Raw genomic sequence first — 20,686 nt, forward strand, 5'->3', positions numbered from 1 at the left:
ATTAAGAGATATTATGAATTTTTATGCAGCAAAACAAAATCTCATCAATTTATAATTGACTTTTAAATATTTACAACTTCCTACCCTTTAAATCCCTTAAATACGGATTTTTTAACAATCGAAAAATAAACTTTTTTCTCTTTATGATGCCCGGTGTTCCATTTAAAAATTCATAACCCACTCTGGATTTCACGCTGAAACTTTTTTGGGCCGTCTTCGCGGGTTTGTTGGATTACTCAAACCCGCGAGGTAAGACGGACCCAAAAAAGTGGCCCTATGACGGTTCATCACGAGTTCACCGATTCGCCGACCAACACCCATTTTATCCAAATTCAACAATTGTAAAACAGTTTGAAAGCTTAATCTGTCTTATTTCTGGCGTTGTTAACAAGGTTTTAATTTATATCATTATAAGTACTAAAAAAAAAGTATCTATCCAACAAAAATTCTTCTTTATATTTTATATCTTCGGTGCTGATTTAATAATGCAGAACGGATTTGTGCCCTTATTTGCAGTTTATATAGTTCTAAACCAGTGGAAAGTATCATGTAGATCAGTGAAGCAGTTTCAATGTGTTTACGATGATTGTGACTTTTTTAAAAATTGGAAGCATTTGGAAAATTTGAAGAAAAAAATCCTAAGGTAAATGTAACAGCACAAGTAAACCCAAGTTCCGCTGTTGGGTTTAACTCCTTTTAAAGTCAATCTCATTAGATTTTTAGAGGACAAGCGGGAAACGTTTTTTTTTAATCAATGATCATCATTAACCCCATTCCCTTTCGTTAGCGTGCAGTGGAATGATATTTAATTATATTGTAAATTATACAGTATTAATATACGCCATAGGCTAACGAATAATCTTAGAATTCTTATCTTCCTTGGTTTTCCTCGAAATTCTTATAAATATTCAGATTTTTTTGTGTATTAGAAGCTTAAGTTTACATGAAACCCTAAAATCTTATAAATCAAATCCAAAAGATGGCGATTTGTGTTATACAACCTTACTGTGACATGGAATGGAAATAAGACAAAATTACGGATTTTTGTTTAAAAATTATCTAAAACAATTCGCGTTAATTTTACGATGTTAAAGATTATAAATACATTTTCAGAACGAAAAAATAGTGTAGTATTGCAATGAGAGGTCAAAACATTGATCAATTTGATGTGCCATGTGTTGGCGGATTAAACGTACTACAGATGGTACATTTAGCCTTAAAACGTTGGTTAAAATCCACATCAAACCTTCGGATTCATTTTCTATCATTTGGCTGATTTTTCAAAAAAAAATTTTCACAATTGCGTTCATATTGAGGAGGGTTTATCGTCCAACTATTTGTAATAAACATAATTATTTGAATGGTGGATTTCCAGACTCCTGACATTCAAAAAAATAAAACCAGAGATAAATACAATCGATCAGAAAATTCGAGGGAAAGTATAAAAAAACAGCTGGATTGTGTTGACCTGAGATAATTAAAATTTGGCTGATTTTTCAACAAAAAAAATCACAATTGCGTTCATATTCAGGAGGGTTTAACGTCCAACTATTTGTAATAAACATAATTATTTAAATGGTGGATTTCCAGACTCCTAAGATTAAAAAAAATAAAACCACAGTGAAATACAATCGATCAGAAAATTCGAGAGAAAGTATAAAAAAAACAGCTGGATTGTGTTAACCTGAGATAATTAAAATTTGGCTGATTTTTCAAAAAAAAAAAAATCACAATTGCGTTCATATTCAGGAGGGTTTAACGTCCAGCTATTTGTAATAAATGTAATTATTTGAATGGTGGATTTCCAGACTCCTGAGATTCAAAAAATAAAACCAGAGTTAAATACAATAGATCAGAAAAATCGAAGGAAAGTATAAAAAAAATATGTGGCTTACAACTTAGAACTTTCCAAGTGGTCATAGACATTGGATCTTTAGAAACAACTCCAGGAATCTGGAGAAGGTCGTAATGGATCAAAGCTGAAAGTAAAACCCTTACAACTATCTTCCTTGCTGAGGCCCATACAGTCCAACTTAGGCAAAAGAGTTGATAAAGAACAAAATGAATAGTTCACAGACGGACAGAAAGTCAGGCAGCTATAAAAGCATTAAAATGCGTAGTCTCTTAGCTTCAAATTAGCCTGGGAGTGCCTTAATTGACTAATGACCCCCTAGGAGAACTCAACACCGTTATCTTGAGATTGGTTCTGGAACACGAAGGAGGAAACGAACAGGCTGACAAGCTCTCCAAAGAAAAGGCGACCTTCTCACCCATGGAACCATCGCTAAAGATAGAGTTGGAAAAATGTCTTGAGAAAGAAAAAGATTCGTAAATCTCTCAAAAAGTAAGGCGAAGAAATCTCTCTCTCTTTCTCTCTCTCTCTCTCTCTCTCTCTCTCTCTCTCTCTCTCTCTTTTTCTCCCATTTGAGGAAAATCATAGCTTCTATACGGGCCATTGCCATCTTAACTATCATCTAAAGATGATGGGCAAAGACGAGGCAGAAAGCAGAGACAAAGGCAACCGGAAAGAAAAGGAAGAACAAGTTATAAGCGAAGAGGCAACGAGGAAAGTTACTGGTAAAAACACACTGTAAATTAACTGTATGTACTCTCACCAATCTAGCCAAATAAGAACCATCAGTCGAATCACTGTGCCCATCAACTTCATTTTTCTTTGAAACTTTGAAAGTGTTCGACAATATTATATATCTATATACATCTCCAAAATATACACCGATCTGAACAAAATCCAAGTCGACCAAAATACTTAAGTAACTTGATGCAAGATTTCCAGACGGGCGTGTTATTTACACGGACGGATCACTCCTAAATGCACTTATAAGCTGTGCATAGTATTGTAACCCCTTTGGGTATTTGCTTGACCTCAAAAGGTGTACCAAAAATTTATGGTCCGGCTCTTTCGCCAGTTTTAAATTTAAAAAAAATAACAAAACAAAATCTCAACTCAAAATGTATTTACAAATAAAATTTCAACTTCAAATTTTAAAGAAACAAAATACGTTTTCTGGGACAAATAAAAAAAACCTTGAATAACTAAGGGGGAGCCTTGACTCACCTTGAAAGAAAATTTCTAATTAAAATCGTCTGGACAGCACCAAAGACAGGGCAGGAGTGAGTTCCCCCGCTCTGATCATAAGAGACGGAAAAGATAATCCGCCCCTGCCCATCGGTACTGGCGATTAGAGGCGTGACAGTATGATCCTATACAGAACTACAGTAAAAGGTTTTCTCTCCCACAGTACCTATTTATACAGGGTGTCCTTTTTAGATGGCCCGACTGAATTTTTCTTGAACCAATGACACTAAAAAAAAATTGATGTGTGGTGACCGTCAGTTGATGATTATTTGGAGATCGTGAGATGCGGTCTAGTGTTACGTAGGTTAAAAACATTGGGCGTTCTCAACCCGAAACACAAGAATGACACATCTACACAGAAAAAAAACACTTTGAGCCCTGAAGATGATCTCAATAAAGATCGAAACGTTGGCACGATAAAGAATACGTGTTTAAAATTTTTTCGTTTAGTTTCAAATTTCTACCTTTTTTTGGGAGAAAAATTATACAAGGTAACTCAGGCCCAGTTCAACGTCAAAATTTCAAATACCTCCCTTTACATCCTGACACATCATTTTCAAGGATTTTTTACCCTGAAAGCAATGGTGCAATCGGATTTGTTATTAACTTGTGGCAAAAAGAAACCGGCACCGTAATTTCGACAAATCCGAATTCCTCTCTCCGAAATATTGGAAGGGTTTCAGTTTTTTGCAAAATAAAATTAGAGATGTACTCCGGATTTACAAAATTAACCCGTATCGCTCTCATCTTGTCCTGGGACTTCGGAACTCTCATTATGACAATCTTCTTGCACAAATGTCGATTTGGGAGGCTGAAGAAAACGTTCTTCCATACATCCTATGGACTGATGATTCCAAGTTCACCTCTAATGGCATACCGTTGGAATGTTTGAACGTGGGCAGAGGAAAATCTGAGAATTTCGTCCACTTGTCATCATCAGGTGGTTCACAGTATCAACGTTTGGTGTGGACTTCTCGAAAATTAATTAATTGGGCCTTATTTCTACGAAAATAATTTAAATGGTGATAATTTAAATTTTTTGAGGAAGGTTTTACCAACACTATTAGATGATGTAACTCTGCTACAACGACAAAGAATGATTCTCCAGCTTGATGGAAGCCCCGCACACAATGCTTTCCAAGTGTGAAGTTATTTGAATCGTCACTTTCGGGATTGGACCTCATGGCCATGGACCACTTGACTATTTTCTGTGGGGCCATTTAAAAGGGTCTACGCCAATCATAACCCAGCAACCTCAGTTGAAGAACTGCGGCAAAGGATAGAAAATGCATGTCAATCCATCTCCCCTCACTCTAACCCCATGAGCACCGGTGAAAAGTGGTTAAAAAGAGCAAATCTTTGCATCTTTACGCAAGGCAGGCAGTTCGTACAGGAAATGTGATTAATAAATGGCAAACCAAAAGTTTGTTTTTGCTCAAACTTTTTGCCATAACTTTTGTTATTTTTTGATCAATTTAAATCTGATTGCACCATTGTTCTCAGCGAAAAGTCCTTTAAAATGGTGTGAGTTGAACTTGACCTGAGATGCCCTTACAGTTTATTTCCAAAAAAAGGTAAAAAGTTGAAACTAGACTAAAAAATATTAAACTCGTTTTTTAAAATTATTTTATAACATCATTGGTCAAGAGAAGTTCAGCCGTGCTATCTAAAAAGACCTATTTGTTCAGCAGAATTGGTAGCAACCATTTTCCCAAAGTTGCCATTTGTACAGATTGCCTTAGTGTGCAAAACGTTGTATATCGCGGACTACACCATCATAGATATCTTCGAACTAGGTGGAAAGTTCAGGTCTAAAGGCCACAAAATAGTAAGTTGTGTTTTCAGTATTAGAAGATCGAACACTTTTTCACTTACGCACACTGTATCGTGGTATGGTCTTGAAGAAGAAAGCAAATTGCTACTGCCAAGCTTTCGACCTATTTTAAGGTCATCAGGGCAAAACAATCTTAAATATGTTTACACATTGACATATTCAAGTTTTTACAGGCGATCTCAAATTTCCTTGAAGACCGACTCAATCCCAGCATCGACAAGGACTGTAAGCTTGGGGACTGAATTTGCTTTCTTCTTCAAGACATTACCTTGATCCAGAGTGGTCGTAAATACAAAATAGTAATTACCTGGATCAAGGCCATACAGGGTTCAACATCGATGTAGTAGATCAGCTTGCCAAAGATGCCATCACAAAGGGCAATTCACTCAACACACCCTGAAATGATCTCCATTCAATATTAAAAGTACAACTGCAAATAGAATGGCAAATAGCCTGCCAAATGATAAAGGCACGATATTTCAAAATTTTTCCATCGGTAGCTCGTGAACCTTGGTCCGCCAAAGCAATTCATACAGCCATGACATTTTGCAAAACAATGATAAGGCTAAGATCAAATCATGAACTGTGCAATGGATATATGGAGGCCAGCGAACATTTGAGGATCTCGAACGCACAATCATGAACTGCAAGAAGCACAGAAAAGAACGGGGAGTTCGACATACTCTCAATTGCCAAAGAAACGACATTTCAACCACCCTATGGATACAGAGATAAGCACATGAGGATCTCGAACACACAATCATGCGCTGCAAGAAGCACATAAAAGAACGCATGAACACATGAAGATCTCGAACACACAATCATGCACTGCAAGAAGCAGAACGCATGAACACATGAAGATCTCGAACACACAATCATGCACTGCAAGAAGCATATAAAAGAACGCATGAACACATGAAGATCTCGAACACACAATCATGCACTGCAAGAAGCACATAAATGAACGCAGAGTATACTCTCAATTGCCAAAGAAACGACACTTCAACCACCCTATGGATACAGAGATCTAAAATCGACAACCGAATTAGCTGTGCACCGCGAATTATATGATTTATCACCAATATCAACTTTAATTTGAATTAAAAAAATAACTAACTATTGTAATACTAACGAAGTTTATATAAACTTTATTTGTACTATAATAGTTAGTTGTTAGGAAATAATAAGTAATTATTATGATGAAAAATGTACGTAGAACTTGTCTTGGGATGATCTATTTTACGTTGCTCTCTGACATCTTATTCTTCCATTATTTTCTTTCTCTTATTCTTGTTTAGTTCTGTGCACTGTCTCGCTTTGCCTGGTACGTTCGATCAGTGCTTTCCCAAAGTAATTTCTTACACACTTTTGTTTACTTGTGTGCAAGTAAGAGACGACTGTGTCCCAATCTTTATGGATATTCTAACTTGATATGCCTTTAGTATAAATATTTCCTGGCCAATTGTTTGTTTTTGCCAGATAAAATTCATTCCCCCTTGGAATTTTGTTTTGTTATTTACCATGGAAGAATTGTTATAATCGAGCTCCCCCCTTGCTATCTTTGTTAGCGGTACACGGCTTGCGTAAGCAAATGAGGAAATATCGTCCGGTCTAGAGAGAAGGACTGTGGAATGGTCAGAGTGGGTTGGAATTTTCGGGATACCCCACAGTCCACGGTTTAATAGGTTTGCTAATATAAATCTTGATCGAAAGACCTACAAGAAACTTTATTATTTCACTTTTATTTGTTGAATAAAAAACTGCATTCTCCTTACTAATTGTGTTCTTTTTTTAAAGAGTTTTCTTTTATGACCCAATATTAACGTCTTATAAATACCAAGTGTGATTGCATGCAAGCAATCAATATTTAATGGTGTTTATATTTATTAAACTACATCTCGCAGGGTCTTTTGATAGTTAAGCTTTTCCCAATACAATCTCTCCTTGAATTTATTCAGAATGGTTTACCTTGGTTTGTTCAAAGAAACCTTAATTTTCTCTCATATTTATTGAATCCCTGCTCATAAAACGTTTTCCTTTAGAGCTTTCCGTTCTTTGAATTTTTCTTCGTTTAGAACTGACGCCATCAAATCAAAATAGTTTAATTCTGATGATTTCCGTTTAATACACGTTCTACTAAAGTTAAATTTCCAATATAATGTTTGAAAAAATCTCTACCTTTTCTTTTCTTAGTTATTTCAATCCATTATCACCCTCTACAAACTCCTATTATCATATCAAAAAGTTCAAGTCGAGAAGAAACTAAGTGCCTAGGTATAACCGTTGATTATAATATTGACTATGTTTTCTCCTTTAATCAAGGGTTATACCTAGGTACTTAGTTTCTTCGGCTCGAATATGTATATATATGACCATATACAGGGTGTTCATGCAAATGCGCCACCCCAATTTTTTTCTTTGCGGTTCTAGATAGGAAAAAAGTATGAATTGAACTCCCCTTCATTTTTCGTGTAGTTTGTTCATGGAAGGTCGATTTATTTTTTTCAACTTCGATTCGACATAAGTCGAATTCAAATTCTTAATTTTAAACGAGAACCACATTTTTTTAAACTAGATTTTTTTGGTGGGAAAAATGAGCACTGAGATATTAAAATCGGTCCAATAGAACCGGAGATATGATTTTTTGAAAATAGCCGGTATGCTGTTCTAGTGCGTTAGGTCGAAACAACTTTATTTTGCCTTCTACTGCAAATATTTTGAAATAGGAGTGGAAAATCAGCCAAAATAGAGAGAAAAGTCTGAAAGCTTACTAGGTAAAAGAAAAAAATGGGGTGGGCGCATTATCTTGGACACCCTGCATATAAGTATGGTTCGATATATATTTTTATATGGTTATACACCATATGTGTATGGATAGTGGCCAAAAACACTGAAGAAGGATACATAAAAAAAACAACCTACAAATACTAGCGTGTAACCTTTTTTTCATAATAGCTCTCTTCCGCATCACACTAACTCTTTTAAATTTCGAATTAACATTTTTTATTCCAATTATTTTTTTTAAAACTTAAAATTAACCCGCAAAATTTATGTTAGCTATTTTAATTAGGCTCTTAAAAGCCATATGACAGTTAATTAAAATTATTAACAATTAAATATAAAAATAAAGCATTCTTCTTTTAATTTGAGAAATTTCTCACATTTCTCTAACTAAGAAAAGAATCATTTGTTAACATATTTAATTCTATATAATTTGTAATTTTTAAAACGATTGTCAGGGTCCAATTATTTTAAATTTTAAAAAAATCTCAAATAAAAAGGAATTTTATTTTACATGCTTATATTTCACACATTTTTTTTATTGATTTAAAGAAAAGGTTAATCTGACATTAAACAAAAAGTTAATGTGAATTTTAAAATGATTCATTTTATATTTAAAAGGGTTAATTTGACAAGGAAAAGGAAGGTGCGTGTGTGTGTGTATATATATATTTAAGGTCTTTTTTTAGAGTGCCAATAGGCAGATAAAATCAAATAAAAACAGATCTAAGGAAAACCTATTACAATGTCGTAGATAAAATTAAAATAACTGAGATGGCTACCTACGACCTGACAAAGCGAGAAGAAAACTTCGACATTGACAAATCGTTCAAATTGGTCGGACAAAACAGAGATGGGGGGCGTCGGTGGCCGCAACGGTTTAGGCGTTGACACGGCGCTCATCACTGTAAGGTAAAGGTCCCGTGTTCGAATCCAGCGGCCCTACATTCGAACCCGACATACTTTCAAATGGGCTTTTTTTCAAAAACTCCGGCACCCTGAGGGTTTATACGACCTGTGCTGTTGCGAACCCTTGGAAAAAAAATCTTTGGAAGAAAGGCAAACTTCAATTCCAGGAAGGAGCCGTAATATAGTACGTAGTTTGATCAAAGATGGAAAAGGGAGTGGATATGGGATAAAAAAGGGCCGATCTTACACTAGCAAAGCACGTTGAACTATTCCCAACACATTCTAAGCTGAGGTACATGTACAACCCCGTGCACAAGAAGAATCTTGAGGAGGGCTGCTCCTAGTACGAGAGGACGCACCACTAGTGTACAGGTTGTCATGCCAATCGCAAAGCCTGGTAGCTAAGTTCGGAAGAGATAACCGCTGATATAAAGACAAGTATGAAAGGAGTATCTTTTCATCATAATTATCGGTTCTGGGCATATAGTTGATCTTGATGCTTTAAGTGATACCAAAATCATTAGCATCATACTATTATCTTATTTGTCTCCCTCTCTCTCTCTCCCTCCCTTTCTTGATAGTTCATTGATATATTTGTATATTTTTATGAGAGTTGTTTAAGATTCCGTTGTGTTAGCTATAAAGTATCGTCCTCACTCGCTTATATTGAATTATACCAATTTTGTTATTGTGAAAGTTTATTTTTGCCCTCTTATCTTTAGAAAATATTTGTGAAACAGTAGAAAGCGACGTAAAGCCGGGAAATGAGTTTCGTAAGCATAATTTTTCTTTTCTTTCCAATGAAATTAACTTTATGTTTGCGGAATACAAGGAACCGTGGCTGACTTAAATGAACCAAATGTTTCTATTGGGTTGTCCGGAAAATAATGCAGGATTTTAAGTTTTCATTAAAAAAAATCTATATAAAATATTCTGTTTACGTTTACAGGATTACTCATTNGGAAATTATTTTGATTAAAGAACATTGCTTTAAAGTAACTAGTTTCTTTTTTTTTGTTTAATACCAAAATCCTGCATTATTTTCCGGACAACCCAATACTAGTGCGTTTAGTCGATATGGCTAATAGCTATTAGATTGGGAGAATTCGTGTTATCCATTTGCGGGGTGATGGACCTGCAATTTGGTTGTTCCTGATTATTTTTAACCAGCCTGTTCTCACTGGTTTAGTCTGTCGGACGCATGTTTGCATCAATCTTTGTAAAACCTTTAGGGCTTTATGTAGAACTCTTTCAACCTGATGATGACTTATAAGCTCGAAATCCGGATCGTTGAAAACAACTTACTGTGAGTAGGAACTATCTTTTTACAAATATTGAACAACACACTCACTCCACCATTCATCATTTCTAGCCGTTTTGCATTTCGCGCTTCTGTTACATACAAGTCTTATTATTTAAGATGAAAAAAATATTAGTTAAACTCGCCATTTTTAGGGTTATAAGCAGGCCGAGAAGTCAGATGGCAGTAAGCCAATATGCATAATACCAAACCAGCGAGGATAGGCAAACAAAAATAATCGTTAACGATCGATTTACAGCTTTTAAAATATTCAGAACCTTTGAATAGATCAAATTTGTTTTTCTTTGTATTATATAACTCTGTCAAGTCAAATGCAAATCGCCCTAAATATTATAGGTAGATGGTGGAAGAAAAAGGGTTTAAATATAAACCCTACAAAAAACATATCTTATACCCTTCATAAAAAGAACGAAGCTCTAAATAAAAGCTCCCACTATAAAAGGTGAAGACTTAACTTTCTCCAAAGAAATAAAGTACCTTGGTATAACTCTTGACCAAAAGCTCAAATGAGGAAATCACATCATGCATAAAGCCAGGGCCCTTCTACTAAGCATTGGCCAAAGAACGGCCAAAGAAGAAGAAGTAAAAATAAGGAAATAAACACCAAAATTGCGTACTGATCATACTCTTCAATACCAAGTGTCCAAAAACACTAAAAAAAGGAGACACAGATCAAACCAAAAAGGCTACGTGTCTCAATATTACAGGGTCGATACATAACTGACCCATTGAAGCATTGATTACAGCACTCAACCTCCCACTGTTACATGTTTATGCACAAAAGGTGGCTTTTGAGAGTGCCAAAAGACTCCTGAGACACAAGGGAATAAAACGATCTAAGGAGGAGCCACCACAAAATTCTAAAAATAATTAAAATAAATGAGATGGCTACAACTGTGCCTGACAAAATGAGAGAAAAGCTCAACATTGACAGACCTTCCCAAGTGGACGTAGACACTAGGGACATTTGGGAAAAAGGTGGTCACAAGTTTCAAGAAAGGGTGCTAATATGGTGGCCAGATGGAACATGGAGTACGCGTAAGGATAAAAGAGCCGGATTCACCCTGGCGAAACCCCATGAAACCCCAACGATTTTACAAGTTGAAGTCCATGGAATACAACTCTGTGCACAGGAGTTAATAAAGAAAAATTTGAAACGTGCACAGATATACTACTCTCAGACAGGCATTAAAACTTTAAGAAGGCGAATGTACGTGGATTAACAGTAATGAACATTATTTTTCTAATGCTAGTAGTTCAGCTAGTCCTAGTTTTACTGTTCTTCCCAAGCAACTTTTGAAAATGGTTTCGATTTGGAGGGATTTTCCCAATGTATTAATGTTAATATTGGGTTGTTTCACATGAAATGTCGTTTTCCAAGGTAAAGGTTTTTTTAGTAAAATTACTATAGAAAAAACACAATTTTATTCTATGTTTTTACCTTCATTTTCTACACATTTTTTCTAACGCGTGACCAACTTTTTTTTGCCAGAACTGAAGAATTCTGAGGTTTGAAGCTGAAACAAAATCTGATGTTTTGGACTTGAACGTCATTTTCTAAATTTTTTTTCTTTGGCGAAGTTGTCTAAATTCCGAAACAGGTGAATATCTGTTGGAGACAAGTCTGGGTAATAAGGCAGATGCTGAAGAACTTCGTAACCCAACTCTTTCAATTTGTTTACGGTATGTTTTGAAACATGAGGCTTGGCGTTGTCGTGGAGAAGTATAGGACCTTTCCGATTTACCGATGCTGGTTGTTTTTTGAGTAATTTTTTATCCATTTCGTCAATTTTCTTGCAGTACGATGTAGTGGTAATGGTCTTACCTCTAGGCAAAAAGGAGTAGTGAATAATTCCAGCCATGGACCATTACATAATTTTTTGGGTGTAAATTTGGTTATGGCATGTGTCCTGGTCTTACGTCGATGTTTAACTATTGCCCTGACCGACGCTGATTGTCATATGCAATCCACCATCGCAAGTGATTATTCGTTCATAAAAAGCGTGCTGTCGCTCAATGTACTCAGGGAGACCCATAGATCAAGCTTCTTAACTTTCCTATGTTCCTTTTTGGCACGATACCTGCACTTGCATTTAGTTGCTATGCTCGGTTTTTTGCCTGGCGAGCAACGAAACGCATGTCTCAAGGCGCTTTTGTCGCTCAGTGAGCTCATGAGCGACTCATACATCAAACACTTCTATTTAGTTGTGCTGCGAGTCCTACGACTGTTTGGTAGTGGTTTTCTTCTGCCTGAAGCTTAAGGACATCGTTGTCAATTAAATTTGGAAGTCTTCCGCGGGCTCTGTTTTCCAATTCGGTATTTCCTTCAGAAAACAGCAAACCAACGGCGAATGGTCCGAACACTCCCTTCCTCAAACGCTTTACTGAGTTTCTTGCAGCCTCAGCTGCCGAAAGACCGAGTTTAAACTAGTAAAGGCACACTACACGAAAATCGCGTGTTTCCATGTTCATATTTGGAGGTGTACTAAAACTGTGTAATGGATGTGGAGCTCATCATAATAAACAAAAGTGGAAGAATAACTGCTTAATTGTAATATGTATACAATTGAAGTAAACAACAGAAAACCGCTATATCCTCTCTGAATTTCTGAAACTATAAAATCGGACATTTCATATGACACAACCCAAACACTGTCATGCAACAAATTCTAAACTTATTGTATGTCCTATCCAATCTTGACTGAAGGTACTATTTCTCAAATTTTAGAACTGCAGCATACAATTGTTCATTGCTGTTTCGGATGAATATAAAATTGTCCTACAACTAAAATTGCTTTCTCATACGTTCTGTTATGTTTATGTACTTCCTCAACGGCGGTTGACTTATTTTTTGACGAAAAATGCAAGTCTGTTTCAGATGCCTCTTCCGTCACATAATTCTTCTCACCGCGTTAAAAAGCTCGTGTTTTCCCCGAAGCATTCAAATCTCCCCTTAAATGGAACGATGATCGTTTATTGGTTGGTCTCGTTAATTGCAAAGGTTAGCCTTGAATCGTGGACGTCACTGGAAACCGGATAGCAAGGAGGAAATTCGGTTTGGACTTTAACCTGAGCTGGCGCAACCAACAAATCGCAAGTGATAACTTTAAAACTTTTACTTGCACGTAGGATGAACGGTCATTTAAGCGTTTGGCTTGGTTACAATACTTTGTCCTTCCTTGGACAGGACTCGTGTAAAACTGACTGGATTTGAAGTTTTCACTCGTATTGTCATAAATTTTTAGTACGTTGGGTGTAATAGGTACTAAGTAGAGTCGAATAGTCATAAGTTTCCAAAACGCATTTTCATTCTCAGCTTCACAAACTGAGTTGCATGGTTTCTGAAACTGTCTAAAAAAATGAAGTCTAATATTTGTTTTTTTCTTAATTTTATTTATTTTTTAAGGCATTTTTATGAGGCAATAATTTTTAGGTATATAAAAAGTTAAAAAAACAATAAAAGGATTCCAGTAAATTGGGACAAACTTTTTTAGATATGTTTATTCGAATTGTTTTGAGCCCCATTTGAAGCTCTTAAATACGAAATTTTATACAGCAGAAATAAAAAATTTGGGGCCGAAACTGCGGGAGAAAATATTTTCTGGCCAGATAGTTTTTACGATTGCGCTTGATTTGTAAGACTTTAAACGGAGTACAGTTAGGAATCAATAAATCAGGTCCGACGCCTGTAGCATTTTGACTCAATTCAAATTTAAAAAAAAACAACAAATAAATAAATAAACAGGGCAACCAATAATCCGTCTTAAAATTTTCTCTTGGTTTAAGATAATAAAAAAGGAAGAACTGTCAAGGGCCAAGGAATCACTGATTTTAATGAAACTTTTAGTGATACTAGGTCGAAAAATAGTGGCCTCAGGTTTATAATATTAGTTAAAAATAACTTACTTTGTTTGCTTGGTTATTACGTCAAAATTGTCTGCGAGCCATAAAATGGTCATCATACTTAAAGAAATACACATTTTTCAGGAATATATATATATGGATATATTTTTTAGCAAAAAACAAAGTTGATATTATTTTTCTTTACCCCAAAAACCCCTGAATACAAATTTTGGGGAAAAGTTTTTCATTTCATTTGCCTCCGATATTTTTAAAAATGACAAAAATAGAAATAACTTTGGATCGGCTCTACTTATCAGCATGATACTTTACAGGGCTTTAGAACTGTATTTAAACGCACAAACCTTCAATAATTAAATCAAATCCGAAGATTTAAAAAAAATATTTGAGGAGTTTTTGCTTATTTGATTCTTTTTTTCTTCACTTGCTATTACATAAACTTAAAAAGATGAACACTGAAAAACGTATTCTTGGAACCGAAGGATTATTTTAGTAGCACTAGGTAGTAAAATCAAGACTATCCGAGCGTTCTTGCCAAAGTGAATTTTTTTAAAGATGTCATTTACATAATTTTTCGAAATATTTCTGCCTTTGTTTGGATTCGTTTTAAGCACCAATTGATCCTCTTAAATACGGAACGTCAAACAAAACATTTTTGGACTGAATCAGAAATGTCTAGCCTAATGTCTTGACAACTGCACATAATTTATCAGCGATGTTGGGTTGTGGGATATGCATACAGAAAACAAGCGTAGTGCTCAATTCTTTAATTTGCCAACGTTTCGAATGGTTTTCATTCTTTTTCAAGGCAACGCTGGAATAAAGGTAGAGCCGCTTTTGTCCATAGCCGTAGATTCGTTTCAAGTGGTAGTTTTTCAACTTTTCCTTTTTTTCTTTCTCATGCCGGTACTATTCTGATGACGTGTCAAGGGCTTTAATTTGATGCATTTTTTAGTTAGAAAACTTTTACTCCTTAGTCAGATTTCTAACGAAAAAGTGCATCAAATTAAAGCCCTTGACTCATAATCAGAATAGTACCGGCATGAGAAAGAAAAAAAGGAGAAAAAGGAAAAATTGAAGAACTACCACTTCGAAACGAATCTACGTCTACGATTTTAATGCTAACACCTGAAAAAAAGTGGACAAAACAGCTCTATCTTTATTCCAGCGTTGCCTTAAAAAAGGGATTTTCATTATTTTTCAAGGCAACGCTGGAATAAAGGTAAAGCTGCTTTCGAAACGTTGGCAAATAAAAGAAATGAGCACTACGCTGGTTTTCTGTATGACTGCAGGTCCTACAACCCAACATCGTTGAAGATAACAGTCATAAATAAAAGATAGATCATCAGATTTTAAATGAAGTACAGCTAGGTATATATAAATGTTTGCCTCGATTCAAATAAAAAAGAAAAGAAACATTTTTAGGTGAAACAATTTAGAAAAATAGGACCTTGAGTCGACTTTTTTTTTAAAGTAATTTAAATGTTTTATACGATTTTCCCCCTTTGTTGTGCAATTTATGGGGTGGAATCAACATACATGTCCTTACCGAATTGATTATAATAAAGAACGGAACTTTGACACGTTTTTCTTGATTGACGCTTTCTTCTGGAAGCTGTAGTCTCTAAGCTCCATTCGTGTTAATGCATGATAATGCTCGATCGCACGTAACTCGAGTAGTCACCCATTAATTGGAGGACGTAGAGATTACCATATCTAATTGGCCAGCACGTTTTCCTGACATGAATCCTACAGAATAATTATGGAACATGATAAAGAGGTTGGTTAGACACCGTTCGCCAAGGATTGAACAGCCGCAAACCGTCTTTTCCATGTATCCCTATCTAGGGATTTCTAGTAAATAATAGATAACCTCTTCGTACATGAAGATGGATAATGTACATTTTATAAAATTCCTGGTATTGTTAGTAGACAAATTGATGATCCAGTAAGAATTCTGCCACCATTATATCTGATTTATTCGTTTTTTCAATGTAAAAAGCTCATCTATTTCCAATGACATTACCCTTTCATGCTAGACTTGTCGATATTCCTATTAATCTTAAATTGTCTGTGTTTATCTTCCTTATATAATTTCATTCGTAACTATTTATTTTTCGAACGATATTATTCTTAATAAATTGTGATGTAGAATACATTTTGCTTGGCATATTGTTCATTAATCTGAGGATAGGTTTTTTATTCTTGTAGCTTTTCGAGCAATTTTTTTTTCAAATAAGTCCGATCCTGGACAGGACTCGTAATGTATTCACTGTTGGCTTAAACAACTTTAACGTTGCTTGCAATTTATAATCAAACTTACATAAATAATAGTCAAATCATCGGTCAAACAACCCAAGGAGTCAGTAGAAAGTTAATTTTCATGTGATTAATTACAAACTAAGCGATATGAATGAACAACATAACTAACATAGTTAATCTCCTAAGCATTTCATTGCTTCGTCAATAGAAGTTTTCTTATTCTAATCTTCCTTAAAATTGAATACAACCAAGGACAAGTTAGTACGTGAGCTCTGAAACGTAGGCGTCTGAATGAACAACATTACTAATAGTAACATAGCTAATTGTTACCTAAACTCCTAAGCATTTCACTGCTTCGTCAATATAAGTCTTTTTATTCTAATCTTCCTTAAAGGTGAATAGACAACCAAGGACTATTGGAAAGTACGTGAGCTCTGAAACGTAGGCGAATTCCAGTTGAAAGTTTTCCATTGGCATGTTTTCTTCAAAGTCTGGCATCTATCTATAACAGGAATATAAATCATTTTCCTGGATGATGATTGTTTAACACAACCAGGAAAATTCAAATTATAATCTACCTAACCAAATAAAAAAAAAAACTCTACTTGGGATTGTAAGCGAAATATGTTTTGCATATTCAAGTTGTAAATAATCTCACAAAAAGATAATAAGTCTTGATATATTTCGAATATAAACAGGCTTTTATGTATAAACACAAATGTTTACCAACTTTTTAAAAATTCCATTCTTGTGCATGGTATGAGGCAGTAATGACATTTTAATACAACAAATTGTCTAGAAAAGCCTTGGTTTGGACATTCTAATTATCCACCTCTTTTGCTGCTTATCCAGCGTTTCATGGAAAAACATTGAGTTATGGATATCTAACTTACTTCTATGTAACTTATCTCTAAAGGGATAAAATAGGTGGCCACAAGGCCTTGTGCACCTCGACCTGGGTAGATCTATTATCCTCCCCTGTTTTTATAACTCACTGGCTAGCTTCATATTGTTAATCGACTTCCATAGCCTTCCCAGCGGTTCCTTGGTGTAGGATCTTGCTTGTGGTTTTTCTTGTTTTAGTCACAAGAACCTGCACCCACATAGACATTCACAGAAACATAAAATGTGTACTGCGGTCCTGGCAGTATCTGCGCAGTGTTTATCTGTCTATCCGGTGCATGTGCTTTCTTAAATGGCACTGTACTATCAGGAGTCGAACGTTGGTTGCATGGGGGGTTTCCAGGAAGAAATTAGGTGTAGTCTTGAGAGCGTGACGGACTCTCTAAAGCACAAGCTGTATTCGTGTTTCTCGGCGCGCATTGAAGTTCGTAAGCACCCTCCGCGTGCATATGGAAGATCGGACGAAGGAATCGTACAGCATGCGAGGATGCGACTACGCCTACAGAGTTCCCCGAAATGTGTTAATGGAATTATCGCCTTGTGAACCGGCTGCGGACTGCGGGTGCTTGATCATTGGCACACCAGGGTTAGAGAGCAGATCCTGTCTGAACAGACGGGGGACAGTGCCTAATCAACTGAACGACGGGATAACACGGTGTTTTTAAGTTCCAAGCCCAGTAGCTATGTTGGAATGGATTCGTCGTAGGTGAGGCTGCTGGAAGGTACTTATAGGAGACCCTGTTCGGTGGTGACCTTATGGGCTTCCTTTACCGAAGGCAGGCTCCTCTAGAAGGTTGGTTAGAAAGTCCACTTTCAACGAAACCACAGCCGGATAGTTTCGACGCTAGCGTGTCCTCTACACTCAGAGAGATAGAATTGTCTTCTCTATCTAGAGGGTGCGTTGGGAGACCGGCTGAAGCATTTCAGCCCTAACGGGTAATCCTTTACCGCGCGGCACACGGTTGAGTGCAAAATGTTAACCCACCTCGTTGGATGAGGCATGGGGGAGAAGTCGGCATGTCTGTAAACTTAGTCTGTGGATCTAGTGAATTCTGCACCGAAACTCACGGGATTAGTACCACGCCCCTTGAGCGGAGGTGAGTCGTTCCTTTCTTGGGAAACTAAACGCGTGATAAGGCCATGTACCAAGTGCGCAAGTTAAAAAACCTTTTTGTCTAATGACATTGCGACCCCCAGGGGAAAGAATGTCCTGTCAGGAGTCTAACCAGAATCCTGGTTCGGTTGCGGTTGCCTTCCAGTAATTCCTTTGTAAGTTTTGCGGATTTTTATGAATCTCTTCGAGTGCTAGTAGAATTGTTCCACCAGTTTTTAGATTCATTAAGGATCTATTTTGGAACATTGAGTATGTGAAAAATGGAAATACCAAATGTTCTAAGGGAATGGCTTGTGAAATTTTTATCATAGTAGTCTTTGTAGCTGGACCATTTACTTTTAATATAGTCACAGGCGTGTTTTAAATCTAGAAAGTATGAATGTTCAATGTTAACTACGGAGAACGGTTCCCCTGTCACTTTAGCTGATGCCAGAACATTTTGTAATACTGTCGTAGTGAAACATTTGGAAACCCTTTTCCTCTTTTCAATAATGGCGAAGTCTCGGTCATATGATAAAAAGCTGTGACCGCTTATTACAAATTTCTGAACAATCTCTTCCAAATATCCAAATTGTACCAAAAACGAAATTAAAAAAATAAGGGTGCGATTTTTATTTTGGCCTGCACAATTATCTGTCCATATAACTAGTTTCTTTCTGCCGAAAATGTCATATCAATTCACTAGACGTAAAATGCAGGATCCAACTTCTGATTCTCCAACTGCCTGATAAGCCATGGCGCATAGTCCTATGGAAAAATCATATGTCCCATACTTAGACCAGTGCCATCTATGACGAACGCAACAAACCACTTTTAAAGAGTTTTGGCACTTAGAACATTATTAGGATTATTGGCGATGGCACATAGAGCATATTAAAAAACAATCTCAGTTTTGAGGAAATTGGCACTTAGAACGTTTAGAACCCTTAGAACCACTCTTCATGTATCCTACCTCTAACTCCAACTCTACGAAAATTTTGGCCTGCACAATTATCTGTCCACATAACCAGTTTCTTTCTGCCGAAAATGTCATATGAATTCACTAGACGTAAAATGCAGGATCCAACTTCTGATTCTCCAACTGCCTGATAAGCCATGGCGCATAGACCTATGGAAAAATCATATTCCCCATACTTAGACCAGGGCCATCTATGACGAACGCAACAAACCACTTTTAAAGAGTTTTGGCACTTAGAACGTTATTAGGGTTATTGGCGATGGCACATAGAGCATATTAAGAAAAAAATCTCAGTTTTGAGGATATTGGTACTTAGAACGTATAGAACCCTTAGAACAACTCTTCAACTCTACGAAACCTAAACCAACTCGTTCATAACCTTAACTACACCTAACGTAACCTTACTAACAATTTTTTATTGAAGAGAAGGTATCGATCACTTAATTTGAAGCATGATCAGTATTATGGGCCAAGGGTAGAATAAAAAAGAAAATTCCAACTTTGCCAAGCTTTCGACCCGGGCTTCAAGATCATAATCAGGGCTTATATTTTCCAACAAATTAGCAACAATAATCCACTCGGAGTAAGAAGTAAAAGAAAAAAGTAAGTAAGTAAAGTAAATTTGGTCAATCAGATCACTAAACACAATTGATTGAATAAGTAAAACGAATTATAACTTAACTAACAGCACCCCGTGGCCACTTCATACGTCGCCGAGAATCGAATCCTGATTACACTGATTACTTGATTTGAAAAATAGCAAAAAGAGGGAAAATCCGAAAGGTTGTAGGCTGAGATGGGGAGTTGGTGTCCGAGCGGATTTAAGTAATGATAGCTCAAGTGGTTAGAGCAGCGGCGTACCGAAGGTCGTGGGTTCGAATCCCGCTCGTGACACTAACTTTTTCATTTCAATCAAGACCTTACATAGAAAGAATAATTAATTGAAAGGAGTAATTTGGTCAATCGGACCACTAAACACTATGGACGTACCAAAATTGTATATGTTAACCTAATCCAACTCACGTCACCCAAAAAAAATTGTGTATCCATCGCAAAATTCAGTTGATTAAAAAAACATATATACCACACTCTATAGATTAAAACCGATTAGAGAATCTCACATGTCATGCTGTTTAATCTCGCTGTGTTACTTGGCCATACATATTTCGCCAGTTAGTCCATCATAACGACATGGATAATCGATTGCAATTAATTTTTTTTATGATATTAGATTGGAAAACATTACGACTCCGAGCATTCTCGTTAATAGGTTGCTACCCCACGGTCGTAAGCTCCTCATGTGAATCTTCTGTCAAGTATGTAGTTCGTGTCAGTTTTTTCCTTCCATACGATCTTCGTTATATTCAAAACTTTCCAAAAATGTACATCTTTCTTTGCATGGTTCATTTTGTACGTGTAGTCAACGTATTTGGATGGCGTACGATCCTTCCTCACGGCCTTATTTACATAACAAAATGTTTTATGAGAATTAGGTCATGTTCGCTCTCACGTCCGGCGCCTTGCAACAATTTTCCTCAACCCTCAACTTTTCACAAATAAAATATGTGTTAAAACTATAAAACTACTTGTTGAACTGAAGTTGGGATTTTCCATGAAATTTGTTTTTCGAATAGCTTTTTTCCTTA

General features: G+C 36.1%; 1 protein-coding gene across 1 annotated transcript in view; it reads left to right on the plus strand.

Moving 5' to 3' along the window:
- Nucleotides 1-20,686, plus strand: part of LOC106661441 (probable 3',5'-cyclic phosphodiesterase pde-5) — a 257,518-nt gene that overhangs the window by 181,463 nt on the left and 55,369 nt on the right. The window lies entirely within an intron of this gene.

This window comes from Cimex lectularius, unplaced genomic scaffold (genome assembly GCF_000648675.2).
Source record: "Cimex lectularius strain Harlan isolate CLEC.00 unplaced genomic scaffold, Clec_2.1 scaffold23, whole genome shotgun sequence".
Lineage (NCBI taxonomy): Eukaryota > Metazoa > Arthropoda > Insecta > Hemiptera > Cimicidae > Cimex > Cimex lectularius.